General features: G+C 47.7%; 1 long non-coding RNA gene across 2 annotated transcripts in view; it reads left to right on the top strand.

Annotated features, from left to right (window-relative positions):
* The window catches only part of LOC143807884 (uncharacterized), a 37,009-nt gene extending 20,514 nt beyond the window's left edge, over positions 1-16,495 (top strand). The window contains exons 2-3 of one of the 2 annotated variants that reach the window (XR_013221824.1): positions 4,629-4,671; positions 15,403-16,495. This is a non-coding gene — a long non-coding RNA (uncharacterized LOC143807884). Of the gene's footprint in view, positions 1-4,628; positions 4,672-8,141; positions 8,158-15,402 lie in introns of those variants that run through there. The other variant, XR_013221823.1, reaches the window with a different exon arrangement.
* Positions 16,496-18,933: the final 2,438 nt, after the last annotated feature.

Here is an 18,933-nt window from a genome sequence, read left to right as displayed (position 1 = left end):
AACAACATTTTGAAAAAACAGAGGAACCAACTCGGAAGAAGAAGGCAACTTGGGCAGAGGAACCAAATGGACCATCTTAGAGAAACGGTCACACACCACCCAGATGACAGACATCTTCTGAGAAACAGGCAGATCTGAAATAAAATCCATCGAGATGTGCGTCCAAGGCCTCTTAGGAATAGGCAAGGGCAACAATAATCCACTAGCCCGAGAACAACAAGGCTTGGCCCGAGCACAAACGTCACAAGACTGCACAAAGCCTCGCACATCTCGTGACAGGGAAGGCCACCAGAAGGACCTTGCCACCAAATCCCTGGTACCAAAAATGCCAGGATGACCTGCCAACGCAGAAGAATGAACCTCAGAGATGACTCTACTGGTCCAATCATCAGGAACAAACAGTTTATCAGGTGGGCAACGATCCGGTCTATCCGCCTGAAACTCCTGCAAGGCCCGCCGCAGGTCTGGAGAAACGGCTGACAATACCACTCCATCCTTAAGGATACCTGTGGGCTCAGAGTTACCAGGCGAGTCAGGCTCAAAACTCCTAGAAAGGGCATCCGCCTTAACATTCTTAGAACCCGGTAGGTATGACACCACAAAATTAAACCGAGAGAAAAATAATGACCAGCGCGCCTGTCTAGGATTCAGGCGCCTGGCGGTCTCAAGATAAATCAAATTTTTGTGGTCAGTCAATACCACCACCTGATGTCTGGCCCCCTCAAGCCAATGGCGCCACTCCTCAAAAGCCCACTTCATGGCCAAAAGCTCCCGATTCCCAACATCATAATTCCGCTCAGCGGGCGAAAATTTACGGGAAAAGAAGGCACAAGGCCTCATCACGGAGCAGTCAGAACTTTTCTGCGACAACACTGCCCCAGCTCCGATCTCAGAAGCGTCGACCTCAACCTGAAAAGGTAGAGCAACATCAGGCTGACGCAACACAGGGGCAGAGGAAAAACGGCGCTTAAGCTCCCGAAAGGCCTCCACAGCATCAGGGGACCAATCAGCAACATCAGCACCCTTCTTAGTCAAATCGGTCAATGGCTTAGCAATATCCGAAAAACCAGCAATAAATCGACGATAAAAGTTAGCAAAGCCCAAAAATTTCTGAAGACTCTTAAGAGAAGAGGGCTGCGTCCAATCACAAATAGCTTGAACCTTGACAGGATCCATTTCAATGGAAGAGGGAGAAAAAATATATCCCAAAAAGGAAATCCTCTGTACCCCAAAAACACACTTAGAACCCTTCACACACAAAGAATTAGACCGCAAAACCTGAAAAACCCTCCTGACTTGCTGGACATGAGAGTCCCAGTCATCCGAAAAAATCAGAATATCATCCAGATACACAATCATAAATTTATCCAAATAATCGCGAAAAATATCATGCATAAAGGACTGGAAAACTGACGGAGCATTTGAAAGACCAAAAGGCATCACTAAATACTCAAAGTGGCCCTCAGGCGTATTAAATGCGGTTTTCCACTCATCCCCCTGCCTAATTCGCACCAAATTATACGCCCCACGAAGGTCAATCTTAGAGAACCACTTGGCCCCCTTTATGCGAGCAAACAAATCAGTCAGCAACGGCAATGGGTATTGATATTTAACAGTGATTTTATTCAAAAGCCGATAATCAATACATGGTCTCAAAGAGCCGTCTTTTTTTGACACAAAGAAAAAACCGGCTCCTAAGGGAGATGACGATGGACGAATATGTCCCTTTTCCAAGGACTCCTTTATATATTCTCGCATAGCAGCATGTTCAGGCACAGACAGATTAAATAAACGACCCTTAGGGTATTTACTACCCGGGATCAAGTCTATGGCACAATCGCACTCCCGGTGCGGAGGTAACGAACCAAGCTTGGATTCTTCAAAGACGTCACGATAGTCAGACAGGAACTCAGGAATTTCAGAGGGAATAGATGATGAAATGGAAACCACAGGTACATCCCCATGAGCCCCCTTACATCCCCAGCTCAACACAGACATAGCTCTCCAGTCAAGGACTGGGTTGTGAGATTGCAGCCAAGGCAATCCTAGCACCAAATCATCATGTAGATTATACAGCACCAGAAAGCGAATAATCTCCTGGTGATCCGGATTAATACGCATAGTTACTTGTGTCCAGTATTGTGGTTTATTATTAGCCAATGGGGTGGAGTCAATCCCCTTCAGAGGAATAGGAGTCTCCAAAGGCTCTAAATCATACCCACAGCGTTTGGCAAAGGACCAATCCATAAGACTCAAAGCGGCGCCAGAGTCGACATAGGCGTCCGTGGTAATAGATGACAAAGAGCAAATCAGGGTCACAGATAGAATAAACTTAGACGGTAAGGTGCAAATGGAAACAGATTTATCAAGCTTTTTAGTGCGCTTAGAGCATGCTGATATAACATGAGTAGAATCACCACAATAGAAACACAACCCATTTTTCCGTCTAAAATTCTGCCGCTCGCTTCGGGACAGAATTCTATCACACTGCATACTCTCTGGCGACTTCTCAGTGGACACCGCCAGATGGTGCACTGGTTTGCGCTCCCGCAAACGCCTATCGATCTGAATAGCCATTGTCATGGACTCATTCAGACCCGCAGGCACAGGGAACCCCACCATAACATCCTTAATGGCATCAGAGAGACCCTCTCTGAAAGTCGCCGCCAGGGCGCACTCATTCCACTGAGTAAGCACAGACCATTTACGGAATCTTTGGCAGTAAATTTCCGCTTCATCTTGCCCCTGAGATAGGGACATCAAAGTTTTTTCTGCCTGAAGCTCCAAATGAGGTTCGTCATAAAGCAACCCCAAGGCCAGAAAAAACGCATCCACATTAAGCAACGCAGGATCCCCTGGTGTCAATGAAAAAGCCCAGTCTTGAGGGTCGCCCCGGAGCAAGGAAATCACAATCCTGACCTGCTGTGCAGGGTCTCCGGCAGAGCGAGATTTCAGGGACAAAAATAATTTGCAATTATTTCGAAAATTCTGAAACCCAGATCTATTCCCCGAGAAAAATTCCGGCAAAGGAATTCTCGGTTCAGATACAGGTGCATGACAAACAAAATCTTGCAAATGTTGTACCTTCGTGGCGAGATTATTCAAACCTGCAGTTACACTCTGAAGATCCATTACAAACAGGTGGACACAGAGCCATTCAAAGATTAGAAGCAGAGAAAGAGAAAAAAAACAAAGGCTGCAGCATAGACAGACTGGCAAGAGGTCCAATTAAGAGCACACTCAAGAGGAAAAAAAAAAAAAAAAATCTCAGCAGACTTCTTATTTCTCTCCTTTCTCAGCCAAGGATTTTAACCCTTTAGTGGCCGGTCAAACTGTCATGATCTCAATGGCAAGAGAACATAGCATCAGCATATATAGGAACTAGCTCTTGGAAGATGGGAACTGAGCTGACCATGAACTAAACCTAACGCACAACTAGCAGTGGCCGGGTAGCATGCCTACGTTGATTCTAGATGCCCAGCACCAGCCGGAGGACTAAATAATGCTAGCAGAGGAAAATATTAGTCCTAGCTCACCTCTAGAGAAATACCCCGAAAGGAGACAGAGGCCCCCCACATATATTGGCGGTGAATTAAGATGAAATAACAAACGTAGTATGAAAATAGGTTTAGCAAATTTGAGGTCCACTTACTACATAGCAGAAGACAGAAAGGACACTTTCATGGTCAGCTGAAAACCCTATCAAAACACCATCCAGAAATTACTTTAGGACTCTGGCATTAACTCATAACACCAGAGTGGCAATTCCTGTTCACAAGAGCTTTCCAGACACAGTAACGAAACTACAGCTGTGAACTGGAACAAAAATGCAAAAACAAACATGGACAAGAGTCCAACTTATCTAGTAGTTGTCTAGGAGCAGGAACAAGCACAGAGAGGCTTCTGGTAACATTGTTGACCGGCAAGCAACTAACAGAGAAGCAAGGTTATATAGCGACTCCCACATCTTGATGGGAACAGGTGAACAGAGAAGATGAAGACATCAGTTCAATTCCACCAGTAGCCACCGGGGGAGCCCAGAATCCAAATTCACAACAATTAACCCCATTACATGATAGTAGAAGAATCCCTCATATCCACCAGCCCGCAAGGCGGTAATTGTGACCATATATATTACCTATAATAGGGATAACGCTGGCTCGTGGATGAATCCTGGACCTGCACGTCAGCCCATGGGGTATGATCCCTGTGTACATAAAATCAATCATAGCGGCAGTCTGTATACACATAGTATTTTTGTCTGTTGTACAAATACTTCCCTCTTTTTTTACTCTCAATATATATACGGATCTGAATGTGATCTGTCTCCTGGTCTGCACATTTAGGCTTTGCACGGTTGCACTTTGTTTGCGGTATACACATGCTATACATCTGGTCCTATTGTGTCCTGTAGTAGTACTTTTTAAATTGTGTTTTTGTATGTACTAATACATTTTCTTGTGTATTATTTTTTACTTTTTTTGTCGTTTTTTCTGTGGTTTCCACACTCCTGCTGCCACGTAGTATATTGTAGAGCCACGTAGTATATTGCACAGGCACGTAGTATATTAAAGAAGAGAATGTCCAGCTTCACCGAATCCATAAAAAAGAGTTTTCTTTATTCACAGACTTTAAACATAGAGGATACAGACTTCAGCACGAACCATATGGGTAAGAATCTCAACGCGTTTCTGGAGACTAAGCTCCCTTAATCATGACATATGTTGTATATTGCACAGCCACGTAGTATATAACACAGTCACGTAGTGTATTGCACAGCTACGTAGTGTATTGCACAGCTATGTAGTATATTGGTCAGCGACGTAGTATATAGCAGAGCCACGTAGTATATAACATAGCCATGTAGTATATTGCACAGCCACGTAGTATATAACAGAGCCACGTAGTATATTGCACAGCCACGTAGTATATAACAGCCACGTAGTATATTGCACAGCCACGTAGTATATAACACAGTCACGTAGTGTATTGCACATCTACGTAGTGTATTGCACAGGCACATAGTATATTGGTCAGCGACGTAGTATATAGCAGAGCCACGTAGTATATAACATAGCCACATAGTATATTGTAGAGGCACGTAGTATATAACATAGCTATGTAGTATATTGCACAGTCGACGTAGTATATAACAGAACCAACACAGCCACATAGTATATTGCACAGCCCACGTAGTATATTGGACAGTCATGTTGTATATTGCACAGTCACGTTGTATATTGCCCAGCTACATAGTATATAGCACAGAGATGTAGTATATAACAGAGCCCACGCAGTATGTAACATAGCCCACGTAGTATATAGCAATGTGGGCACTATACTGTTCCAACTTATTATGCAAATTGGATTTAAGTGTGAAAAGATTTAATTGTTTTGTTTTTCAAATAAACTCGTGGATGGTATTGTGTCTCAGGGCACAATGGATCACTGCAATCAATCTTAAACACATGGGATAATTAGTTTTCCAGGTGATTCTAATTAAAGGAAAACTACTTAAAAATGATGTTCCACATTATGAAGCAGGTCACAGTTTTCAAGTAAGGGTACCGTCACACTCAGCAACTTTCCAACGATCACGACCAGAGATACGACCTGGCCGTGATCGTTGGATAGTCCTTGTGTGGTTGCTGGAGAGCTGTCACACAGACAGCTCTCCAGCGACCAACGATGCCGAAGCCCCCGGGTAACCAGGGTAAACATCGGGTTACTAAGCGCGGCACTGCGCTTAGTAACCCGATATTTACCCTGGTTACCAGTGAAGACATCGCTGCATCGGCGTCACACATGCCGATGCAGCGATGTCAGCGGTTGATCCAGCGACGAAATAAAGTTTCAAACGATCTGATACGACGTACGATTCTCAGCGGGGTCCCTGATCGCAGTAGCGTGTCAGACACAGCGAGATCGTAACTATATCGCTGGAAAGTCACGGATCGTGCCGTCGTAGCGACCAAAGTGCCACTGTGAGACGGTACCCTAACATGGGAAAGAAAAAGGATCTCTCTGCTGCTGAAAAGCATCAAATAGTGCAATGCCTTGGTGAAGGGATGAAAACATTAGAAATTTCCCGAAAACTTAAGCGTGATCATTGTACTGTTAAGAGATTTGTGGCTGTATCTGAGCACAGATGTGTTTGTGCTGATAAAGGCATAATGAGGAAGATTTCTGCCAGGCAAGTTCATCGGATTAAGAGAGCAGCTGCTAAAAAGCCATTACAAAGCAGCAAACAGATATTTGAAGCTGCTGGTGCCTCTAGAGTCCCTCGAACCTCAAGGTGTAGGCTCCTTCAAAGGCTTGCTGTGGTGCATAAACCTACTATTCGGCCACCCTTAAACAGTGTTCACAAGCAGAAATGGTTGCATTGGGCCCACACATACATGAAGACTAATTTCCAAACATTCTTGTTTACTGATAAGTGTTGAGCAACCCTGGATGGTCCAAATGGATGGAGTAGTGGATGGTTGGTGGATGACCCCCATGTCCCAACAAGGCTGCAACAACAGCAAGGAGGTGGAGTCATGTTTTGGGCCGGAATCATGGAGAAACAGCTGGTAGGGCCCTTTAGGTTCCTGAAGGTGTGAAAATGACCTCTGCAAAGTATATAGAGTTTCTGACTGACAACTTTCCTCCATGGTATAAAAAGCAGAAATGTGCCTTCAGGCGCAAAAACATCTTCATGCATGACAATGCACCATCTTATGCTGCAAAGAATACCTCTGAGTCATTGGCTGCTATGGGCATAAAAGGAGATAAACTCATGGTGTGGCCACCATCTTCCCCTGACCTCAACCCTATAGAGAACCTTTGGAGTATCATCAAGCAAAAGATCTATGAGGGTGGGAGGCAGTTAACATCAAAACAGCAGCTCTGGGAAGCTATTCCGACTTCATGCAAAGAAATACAAGCAGAAACTCTCCAAAAACTCACAAGTTCAATGGATGCTAGAATTGTGAAGGTGATATCAAAGAAGGGGTCCTATGTTAACATGTAACTTGGCCTGTTAGGACGTTTTGGAGTGAAATAGCTTTTTTGTTCAGTGAATGTAACCTCCTAATGCTGCAAATTCCACAAATGAGCATTTTCAGTTCTTTAAAAAATATCAAATGTTTAGAAATTCTACTGTGCCTAATAATTTGGAACAGTGCATTTTAAGTTTTTATTCATTTTGGAGATTATACTGTTATCATTGGGAGGTTTATTCAATTAAATTTGATGTATAATCTAAAGGGTGATTAGTGATTACTTTTATTAGACTGTCATTTGCACCAACCATTTAGAAAAATCAGAGAAAAATGTCATTTGCATAATAATTTGGAACATAGTGTATATGCGTGGTTAAAAAAGACTTAAAATAAAAAATAAACATATACATACCTTCCGAAGGCCCCTTGAAGTCCTGGTGCCGGTGTGCGGTGCACGCGGCAGCTTCCGGTCCCAGGGTTGGTATGAGCGCATTACCTGTGATGACGTCGCGGTCACATGACCGTGACGTCATGGCAGGTCCTTCTCGCATAGCATCCTTGGCACCGGAACCTGACGCTTGCAATGCCGAGGACACCGTGCGACGTCGGAAGGTGAGAATAAGCTTTTTTTTTATTATTTGTAACATTAGATCTTTTTACTATTGATGCTGCATAGGCAGCATCAATAGTAAAAAGTTGGTCACACAGGGTTAATAGCTGCGTTAACGGAGTGCGTTACACCGCGGCATAACGTGGTCCGTTAACGCTGCCATTAACCCTGTGTGAGGGCTGACTGGAGGGGAGTATGGAGCGGGCACTGACTGCGGGGAGGAAGGAGCGGCCATTTTGCCACCGGACTGTGCCTGTCGCTGATTGGTCGTGGTGGTTTTGCCGCGACCAATCAGCGACTTGGATTTCCATGACACAGAGGCCGCGACCAATGAATATCCGTGACAGACAGAAGGACAGACGGAAGTGGCCCTTAGACAATTATATAGTAGATGGTAACATACACTCATCACCTCATATACATGTTAGCAGCAGACCCTTATTATAGCCCTCACCCAGCCCACCACAGTACACAGTAATGCACAAATGGACACCTGTTACCACACACTATTAGATGCTTTTTGCATCTTACCATTATTTCCCGTCCAGAGGCTGCTGTGTGCAGCAGGAGGAGAGAAGCCCCGATGGCAGCCCAGCAGGAGGCAGAGCCAGCACCGAGCACCGCACATGTCCTGGCTGCAGGGGTCCAGGGAAGGGAAGGAGACTGGGAATCCTCCTCACCAACCGCTGCCTGATAGGAAGTGCCGGCGTCCTAGCTGCAGAATTTAGAGGTGCAGTGCTTCTAAAGCAGTAAGTGGTCAGGAGGCCCTAAATAGCTGCTCAGGGACTGGCCCGGGGGGCATATGCCTCCCTGCCCCCGGCCTAGTGCGCCCCTGATGACAGGGATTTGATGTGTCGGTCCTTAATCCACACCTTGATTGACCTAGCTGTGTTGCATGGCACATTGTCCTGCTGGAAAAAACAGTCGGAGTTGGGGAACATGGCCTGAGCAGAAAGAATCAACTGTTTTTCCAGGTAACCTTGTATGTGGCTTGATTCATTCGTCCTTCGCAAAGATTAACCTGCAGTTGTTGAGTGACATTTGAATAAGACGACGGTCATCCCGGTCAGTGGAGAGTCGTTTTCACCCTCTGCCGGTCTGTAGCTTTGTTGTCCCCAATATCTGCTGCTTGACCTTGTTGTAATGGACTGCCGTCTTAGAAATTTTAAGGTTGGAGGCAACATGACCCTCTGTGTCCTTCTGCTAGTAAAGCCAGAATTGAGCCCTTCTTTTCCTCACTCAAGACTTTTCAACTCATTTGGCATGGTTAAAAGTTATTTTTTCATTCCTATTACTTTTGGGATATTACTAGCACTTGTTTTGCCATCCAGCTTGTCCTATTGCAAGAGGATTGTGAAAACCATAACAGTGTTTTTTATACTTTCCTGACATTGGTATTGTTGATGTTAGGTGGGTGACTTTGCTTTGCCCACCTTCCCCCTGAACTCAAGGGTCCCCTTCTTGACCCACAAAATACACCAAAGCCAATGTTGGATAAAACTGGAAACAGCAGCCTTTTATTATAACAAACAATATTTAACATTACATAAATAATCATAAATAAATAACCGGGGATGGGTCCTTGAAGCTTGAAATCTGGTGAATAAACAAACCGTAATGCAGTGGACAAGCCGACCATAACTTACTCCCAGCCGCTACCCCCCTGGCTCGGGAGCACCAAATAACCCCGAAGGGTGCCATTGTCCACTCAACCCCATAGGATCAGGCCAACACTAGGCAAAATCCCCCCAAAATCACCAGACCAAAGAACCAAAACATAACACCAACTGAGGAGTCCATATACCCAAGGACCCCCATAGCAATTTAGCACCAACTTCAAGGACCCCTCCCAACCGCTAGCCACCATGACCCAACATAAAACTAAACCCACACCCAGAAAACAAGTACACAAGGGGCAGGCAGGTGGGACAATTCACTGCGGTTCTGAGCGGGAAACTGCTCAACTACACCCCCACCTAGCCCTATAAACCCCCCACCATTTACATAAACCCACCCCTTCCGAGTTATCTCATCCCCCTCTCCAAACCCCTGTCATGACGGCCTTCACTTAACGCCTCATGGGGGGGAGGGGCGGCTTGCTACGGCCTGGGCTTGACATTGGTATTGTCGATGTTAGGTGGGTGACTTTGCTTTGCCCACCTTCCCCCTGAACTCAAGGGTCCTCTTCTTGACCCACAAAAGACACCAAAGCCAATGTTGGATTAAATTGGCCACAGCAGCCTTTTATTATAACAAACAATATTTAACATTACATAAATAACCATAAATAAATAACCGGGGATGGGTCCTTGAAGCTTGAAATCTGGTGAATAAACATACCGTAATGCAGTGGACAAACCGACCATAACTTACTCCCAGCCACTACCCCCCTGGCTCGGGAACACCAAATAACCCCGAAGGGTGCCATTATCCACTCAACCCCATAGGATCAGGCCAACACTATTCAAAATCCCCCCCAAAATCACCAGACCAAAGAACCAAAACATAACACCAACTGAGGAGTCCATATACCCACGGACCCCCCCATAGCAATTTAGCACCAACTTAAAGGACCCCTCCCAACTGCCACAGCGAGGGGCTTTTGACCACCTCAAAAACCCGAGACCCCACCACACCAAACTGCCATGGCCCTCTCGATACCCTGTTGTAAATCAATGCCCACAGCATTCAAATATACGCCATCTCCCAACAGAAACTCTTCACCCCCCTTCCTCTAGTTCAAAGTGCCGAACAGCCACACCACCATTCTGCTGACAAAACCAGACACCGCCCAATAAAGTTTTATACGAGCCTTATTAATCCTGTCTATCGATCTTGCATAGCACCAACATCTGCGCAGCACAATGTCCGACCAAACCACCGTCATGCCACTAAACGACAACCACAATAATAACAAGTCATGTTTTATGTCCCTCACCAATTCTCAGAAAGGGCGAACTCCCAAGTCGTTACCTCCAACATGAAGCACCGAAATATCTGGAGGCTTATCAAGCCGAGCACTGTTGTGAACCTCTTGGGTGACCCTGTTCCATTCCATGTCCCTGAAACCCAACCAGCAGACAGTCGCCATGTCCCGATGGAAACCAAGCTGCCGTCCGTCATGCCGCATATCCGCCCGCCGAGCGCCCCAATGGACATAGGAATGGCCCAAGATGCAGACTAAGAGGGGTTTGGCACCTACAACAAAAAGAGAAAACTTAACAACGTACACTGTAACAACAAAACACACTGTACCACCGGTAAAAAACATACCCCTTAAGGCATAATGTAGCTCCTATAGCGCATAGAATCCCACCTCCCAATTCTCTGCACCACTTTAGGAGCCAAACCACTCAAGGCCACTTCGGTCGCCGTCCCGATCCGAAATGAATGAGATGCGAACCGAGACCCATCTAAACCCAGCAGTGCCAAGCCTTGCCGAAAAACCGCTACAAACTGAAACTTGAAACAACAAAGGACCTATCCTTTCTGGCTGAAAATTAACATACCCACAAAAACAACGGACAGGGCATATCAAAGAATCTGCCACTGCACCCAACAACACTTGTCTGTCCTTACCCAGCTGGTCAGTTTTAGACCACCGAATCCAAAATTCTAGCTGACCGTTAGCGAGCTGCACATCTTTGGCCAGCAAACCTCCTTGCCTGCACCGGCTCGGAGCCACAAGTTCTCCGATCCTTAACCCCTTTCTGACCTCGGACGGGATAGTACGTCAGAGGTCAGAAGCCCCGCTTTGATGCAGTCTCCGGCGGTGAGCCCGCATCAAAGCCAGGACATGTCAGCTGTTTTGAACAGCTGACATGTGCCCGTAATAAGCGCGGGCAGAATCGCGATCCGCCCGCGCCTATTAACTAGTCAAATGCCGCTGTCAAACGCAGACAGCGGCATTTAACTACCGCATCCGGGCGGCCTGAAATGATGGCATCGCCGACCCCCGTCACATGATCGGAGGTCGGCGATGCTTCAGAATAGTAACCATAGAGGTCCTTGAGACCTCTATGGTTACTGATCCCCGGCAGCTGTGAGCGCCACCCTGTGGTCGGCGCTCACAGCACACCTGATTTTCTGCTACATAGCAGCGAACAGCAGATCGCTGCTATGTAGCAGAGCCGATCGTGCTGTGCCTGCTTCTAGCCTCCCATGGAGGCTATTGAAGCATGGCAAAAGTAAAGAAAAAAAGTTTAAAAAAATGTGAAAAAAATAAAAAAAATATAAAAGTTTAAATCACCCCCCTTTCATCCCAATCAAAATAAATCAATTAAAAAAAAATCACACCTACACATATTTGGTATCGCCGCGTTCAGAATCGCCCAATCTATCAATAAAAAAACAGCATTAACCTGATCGCTAAACGGCGTAGCGAGAAAAAAATTAGAAATGCCAGAATTACTTTTTTTGGTCGCCGCGACATTGCATTAAAATGCAATAACGGGCGATCAAAAGAGCGTATCTGCACCAAAATGCAATCATTAAAAACATCAGCTCGGCATGCAAAAAATAAGCCCTCAACCGACCCCAGATCATGAAAAATGGAGACGCTACGAGTATCGGAAAATGGCGCAATTTTTTTTTTTAGCAAAGTTTGGAATTTTTTTTCACCACTTAGGTAAAAAATAACCTAGTCATGTTAGGTGTCTATGAACTCGTAATGACCTGGAGAATCATAATGGTAGGTCAGTTTTAGCATTTTAGTGAACCTAGCAAAAAAGCCAAACAAAAAACAAGTGTGAGATTGCACTTTTTTTGCAATTTCACTGCACTTGGAATTTTTTTCCCGTTTTCTAGTACACGACATGCTAAAACCAATGATGTCGTTCAAAAGTACAACTCGTCCCACAAAAAATAAGCCCTCACATTGCCAAATTGACAGAAAAATAAAAAAGTTATGGCCCTGGGAAGGAGGGGAGTGAAAAACGAACACGGAAAAACGGAAAATCCCAAGGTCATGAAGGGGTTAAAACCCCAAAGAAAGCCAAAGAAAAAGCCAACCGAAAAAGTGCGACTTCAAAATCAGAAGCGCAGATTTCTGACAACCGCTCCCCCATTTGTTCTAACATTTGAACCAATCCGTCGTCCGAACCAATGCCTACCGAACCAAAAACACTTTAGTTAAATCTCTCTGTCCCGAAAGCCAACCCCGCACTAATCCGCCCTGCCTTAGTGGCACTACTCAGCCACAGCAATAAATAATAAAGCTCCCACCTGATCCTCCGCGGAACCGCTAATCCTACAGGACTCCAACTACCTTTCCCATAACCCCATACCAACTGATAAGCGGCCCAAGTGCTGTGGGCCAAGGAAGCCCTTATCAAGTGTTCTGCCACCCTGAGACCACGCTCCAGAGTTCCGGTGGGCATTCCAAACCCAGTTCCTCCGCTTCCGGAACCAGCAAACGAAAATGCTCCCACTGCAAACGAGACAACGAATCAGCAATGGAATTCTGAACTCCAGGCACATGAGAGGCGGTTACATGAGAATTTATTGACAAGCAAGACAAAACCAGCTGGCGCAGGACCCGTATCACAGGGGGTGATGACGCCGATAGGCTATTGATCACGCAAACCACTCCCATATTATCGCAATTGAAACGGACTCTCCTGTTTTGAAACTCAGCCTTCCATAACTGCACCGCCACTAAGATGGGAAAAATCTCTAGCCAAGTTACATTTTTGACCCATCCATTCGTAAACCAATCAACAGGCCACCTCATAGCGCACCACTGTCCTCTGAAACAGGCCCCAAAACCTATGTCACCAGAAGCATCCGTAAACAGATCAAAATCAGCATTGCCACGACATCATTCATGAGCAAAGATCGATCATTGTAGTCCGCTAAAAACAGATCCCAAACCTCCAGATCCACCCTGTGCTTGCCCGACAAGCGCACAAAATGATGAGGTGCCCGGACCCCGCTCGTGGCGGTGGCCACCCTACGGGAAAAACCCCTCCCGATCGGGATGATCCGGCAAGCAAAATTCAATTTACCAAGAAGCGATTGAACTGCAACTTCTTCACCCGCCTCGCCCTCGTGACCTCCCCCCGCAAAGCGACAACTTTCTCCTCCGGTAACCTAAATTCCCATTTCACCATGTCAATTACAATGCCTAAGAAAGAGAGGCACGTACAAGGCCCCTCAGTCTTACCCGGAGCCAAAGGCACGCCAAAATGCTCCGCCACCCAACAAACCGTCCGCAAAATTAACTCACAGCATCTGGAGTCTGTAGGTCCAATACACAAAAAATCATGTAATGAATTAATTACTCAAAACCCGACGTGTCCCGAACCACCCACTCAATGAAAGAACTAAGCGCCTCGAAATATGAACAAGACAAGGAACAGCCCACTGGCAAACATCTATCCACGAAAAAAACACCGTTCCAAAAACATCCCAACAAGCTCGAACTCTCAGGGTGAACTGGTAGTAAACGAAAACGGATTCAATATCGTTTTTTGCCAAAAGGGCTCCCCTACCACAACGAGGTTCCCAATGAGCGGCTTCATCAAAAGACGTGCACACAACTGAGCTGAGTTCGGCATCAATCCCATCATTTACCAACCTGCCACGAGGATACGACAAATGGTGAATGAGCCTAAACTTGTTCGGTTCTTTCTTAGGTACAACACCCAAAGGCGAGACCACCAAATCAGCTATGGGGGGTCCAGAAAAGGTCCGGACATCCTGCACAACGCAACTTCCTTAGACAATTTCTCCGTAACAATAGCGGCGTATTCCTCGGCAGACCTGAGATTTTTAAAAGACTTCGGAATCTCAAAAGGAGGAACTGGGATCCTAAAACCGTCCTGAAACCTTGACCATAAAAGCTCAGCCCCATTCGTGTCCGGATACCTATTTAGATAAGGGGGCATCGCGTCCAGCTTCACTGGCGTCACCCCCTTTTGAATTACCAGATTCGGGCTTTGTCATATTCTTTTTGAAACATCTCGCGGCACCGTGAGATGAACCATTGCAGTACGAGCACACGTGCTTGAACTTGCATGTGGATCCAAATTTACACTGGCCCTCATTGAATTGCCAGCATGAGCCGTGTTTCTGGACTCCCGACTGACCCCCGGCCCCTGAAGCATTCCCCTGGGAGGTAGACTGGCCGGTGCCCCCTGCCCCCCCCCCCAGAAAAGGATGGCCCAACCTCGTTGGTGCCATGACCCGCAGCCATAAACCAATATCCTTTTGATCCCAGCGGATCGCTGGACAGATCGCTTTCCTCTGCCTAAACTGCTCGTATCGTAGCCACGTCTGGCCCCCATACACTCTGTGCGCCTCCCCAATCGAATCCATGTAGCAAAATAGGCCAGTTCAATTTTCAGGAGCTTTCTCATTCACGACGCTTGCCAGGATGGTGAACGCCTGCAGCCAATTAACAAACGTCTGCGGAATAAGGCGCCACCTACGCTTCTCCTCTTCCTCCTTTTTACTCTCATCCTTTTTTCCCTTATCTAAATAAAATTTTCCAATGGAAAAAGTAAAAAAAAAATTCGACATATTCATCCTTCCAAATCTTCTCCCTCACTTCTTTCTTAAGATGAACCCCATGCGGGCCCTCAAAGCAAACGTAAACCTCTCCATGCGCCCTGTCATCCAAATGGATCATACATTCCTTTTCTTTTTCCATCTGCACTGACACCGGCTGAGATCCACCGCTAGACGCGACAAAACCCCATCCCGGAAACACGAGACCAATACCTTGAGGCCTACCCAAGAAGCTAATTGACCCTGCATCAACCTGTCTCCATCCAAACGCGTAATCAAATCTCTCACATTACTCAACAGCTCCCGAACACCAGCGCCTTCTAAATCAGCTAAAGCCGCGGCACCCTGACTCGCTACCAACGGCCCCCCACCTGAACGACCCCCACTGACTGAGATAAAGGAAACAACGGAGACGGACATAACATAGAGCTATACTCACCAGGCTGCGAAGGAGCTGTGATCCCCCCAGCCACCGATCGTGAGTCCATCCAGCTGACCACCGACCTCACGCCTCCCGATGGACCCTCCGGGGCCGAAGGTCCGTCTGCCAATAACCCAGCAGATCCGGATGATGACGCTGCGACAGGCCCAACGACCCTCGAAAAGTTGGATCTGTAACCGTCGGGTGAGCCAGCCGGGGAAACGCCCCCTCTAAGCTCAGGCCCGCCGCCCGCTCCTCTTCCTGGTGATACATGCCGCGAGTCCTCGCCTGCCCCCCTGGGCTGCAATGATAGCGAACCGCAAGTTGCGGGCAGGTCCGGCAGCCCCAAGTCCAGCAAGGCGCTACCTGCCGCTGCATCTATTGGGGCATCCCACGCCGTCTCCCACCTGCCAGGATCATCACCCCGGTGACCTGCCATGACATCCCCGGAAGTTGCTGCAGAACTGGTGCGTGTAGGCTCCGCCCCCAGCACAGGAGGAGAAGGCCCGCCCATCACCATAGGCCTCAGCCCGGACTGCGGATTCCTCCCAGACTGGGGCCTGCTGTGACGCTTGCAGGCAGGCACCTGGCCCGGGGGGTCCCCGGAGGGGCTCCTGCATCGGTGCTGAGACCTGGGAGGCACGTCTGGAGACAGCCGCTCCGGGGGACGTACCCGTCGGGACGGCCACGCTCCTCTGGAATCCCCCGACACCGCCCCGCCACTGCCTCCAAGAATGGAAGCCACCTGATTCTCCAGCCAACCAGGCGGCTGCATCTCCGCCGCCTGCCGGAGGGCTTCCAGCACCTGAGCTACCTATCCCATTGTAAGTATGCAGCGAGGGGACAATTCGCTGCGGTTCTGAGCGGGAAACTGCTCAACTCCACCCCCAACTAGCCCTATTAACCCCCCACCATTTACATAAACCCACCCCTTCCGAGTTATCTCACCTCCCTCTCCAAACCCCTGTCATGACAGCCTTCACTTAACGCCGCGTGGGGGGAAAGCGGCGGCTTTCTACAGCCTGGGCTTTCGTTAAACAAGATTTGGTTCAGGTGATCACCTAATCAGAAGCACATTAAGTAGAATGAGGGGTACTCTGGTTGGAATTCAACTGACACTGGAATGGCTGTTATACATGTAGAGAAGCTGATTTTTATAAAGCTGTGCAGTGGTCTCTTAATTTTTGCCAGATATATATATATTTATTTATATCTCGTGCAGGGCTACATATACAGGGGCGGACATATAGCCGATGCAGCTGCTCCGGGGCCCTGAGGTGGAGGAGGGCCCTTGAAGTGGTAATACTGAAGGCAATCTGACCTGTTGCTCGGAGCCCGAGGCTCTGGGCAGACAATGGCCCGATTGCCCTTATAATATGCGGTGGGCAGAGAGCAATCCCTGCTTCCTGCTCGGCGCTTTCTCTCTGACACAGGCATGTGCGGCTTGATGACGTCAGCATGCAGCGCGCACCTACATCAACAAGAAAGATGCCGGCGATGAAGAAAGAAGCAGCGATACCTCTGGGCCCCAGGGAAACGGATGGAAAGTTGTTTTTTTTTCTTCAATGCACTGGGCAGAGACCAATGAGAGGGATGGGGGTGTGGGAGAGGACAATGAGAGGGATGTGTGGGAGAGGTCAATGATGGGATGTGTGGGAGAGAGCAATGATGGGATGTGATGGAGAGAACAATGATGGATGTGGAGGAGAGGACGATGATGTGATATGGGGGAGAGGACAAAGATGGATGTGCTGGATGTAGCACCAGCGTCTTTGACGTCTGCCTCCATTCCCTGGCAGAGAAGCTGACTTACTCACCGCCCAGATCCCGCACTTCCTCCTTCCTCTCCTGCTACTGATGTCCGGGGTACACGCACAGCATGCAGTGCTGTATGGAAGTGTTTGTGCAACGTTATAGTTTGTTTCTAACACGTTTGTTAGTTTTCAGGTCCCAGTGCTCATTTCTCAGTATGCCTGTCCTGTATGTCAGCCCGTCTGCATGCCTGTCTTTCAGCCATGCAAGCGTGTCTGCCTATCAGTCGTGCTCGCCTACCTGTCAGCCGTGACTGCCTGTCTATCAGTCGTGTCCTCTTTCCTGTCTGTATATTAGCCGTGCCAGCCAGCACCCACCTGACAGGATACAAGTCATGCCCATCAGTACCTGCCTGCCTGTGTGTCATCGTGCCAGTCACTATACCAGCCGTGCTAGCCAGTACTTTCTAAATCTACCGTTCCTGCCTCCTGTCCCTTGGAAGTCAGCTGTCATCAACCTGAGGTCAGTCCTGGTGTACCACCTGGTTCCGTCGCCATTGTCCCTCCTCAGATCGCGGTATCACCACTGCCGGGCACCTAGTCACGCCCCTCCAGGCTAAACTCGGATCACTTCACAGTGGTTCCACCACACAGTCCGTTACAGTTTGCATAGGCTATAAAATATGCTGCCTCTCAAGCTTTCTCCATCTCTGACTTGTACCTGGAGGTCTCCCACCAAAAAGATCAACAGGACAAGATTGTATCCTATCTGTGGACAGTTAACACCCGTCTAGACACACTGACAACTCCGACCGCATCTGCATCTACCCAAGCTGCAACAGCGATGTACCTGTCTTCAGACCCCGTCTGTCTGCTCCTCCATGCTATGGCGGTGACCCTGCTCTGTCGGGGGGTTCATTAATCAGTGCAACTTGGCTCATCAGTTCGTCTCTGATTGGGCCAAGGTGGCCTTCATTATGTTCCACCTCACTGGCGAGGCTTTGCCGTGGCTTAACTCACTATTGGAGAGAGGGGATCCTCTAGTGTCAAACCTTCAGCACTATCTAGAGGCCTTCTGTAAGGTCTTCGATGAATATGGCCAATCGTCCTCAGCAGCATCTCTCCTACGACTACCCAAAGAAAACCTCTCAATGGGCCAGTACCCTGTACATTTCTACACCCTGTTGTCTGAACTTGCCTGGAATAATGAGGCTCTGGTCGCCACTTTCTTGGATAGGTTTCTTGGATTCACAAACTATTACTGCCAGTTTATTCCATATTTCTCTTTTCGGTCTGCTCCTATTTCTCCCCTGACTCGCAAGGGGGCCAATCCTAAGATATGGACTCCAGAGGTAGAGAATGCCTTTGTGTCTTTAAAACAGGCCTTTTCCTCAGCTCTTGTGCTGCATCGTCGGGATAATAACAAGCAGTTCTTTTTGGAGGTGGATGCTTATTCTTCAGGGGCTGGAGCCGTTCTTACTCAGAAGTCTGCTTCCGGTCGCCTGGTGACCTGCGGCTTCTTTTCCATGATCTACCTTGAATTCACACTCGGGTGTATTTATATGCTGTGTGTCTGGTTTTAACTAATAGGGGGCCGAACATTTAGCTTAAGAAGGGGTTGTCCTAGTAGTGGAAGGGGATGTCTAGTACTTGGAGGAT

The sequence above is a fragment of the Ranitomeya variabilis genome, chromosome 2 (assembly GCF_051348905.1).
Source record: "Ranitomeya variabilis isolate aRanVar5 chromosome 2, aRanVar5.hap1, whole genome shotgun sequence".
NCBI classification, from domain to species: Eukaryota; Metazoa; Chordata; class Amphibia; order Anura; family Dendrobatidae; genus Ranitomeya; species Ranitomeya variabilis.
The sequence above is the reverse complement of the archived record's forward strand: the minus strand, read 5'-3'. Positions and strand labels throughout refer to the sequence as shown.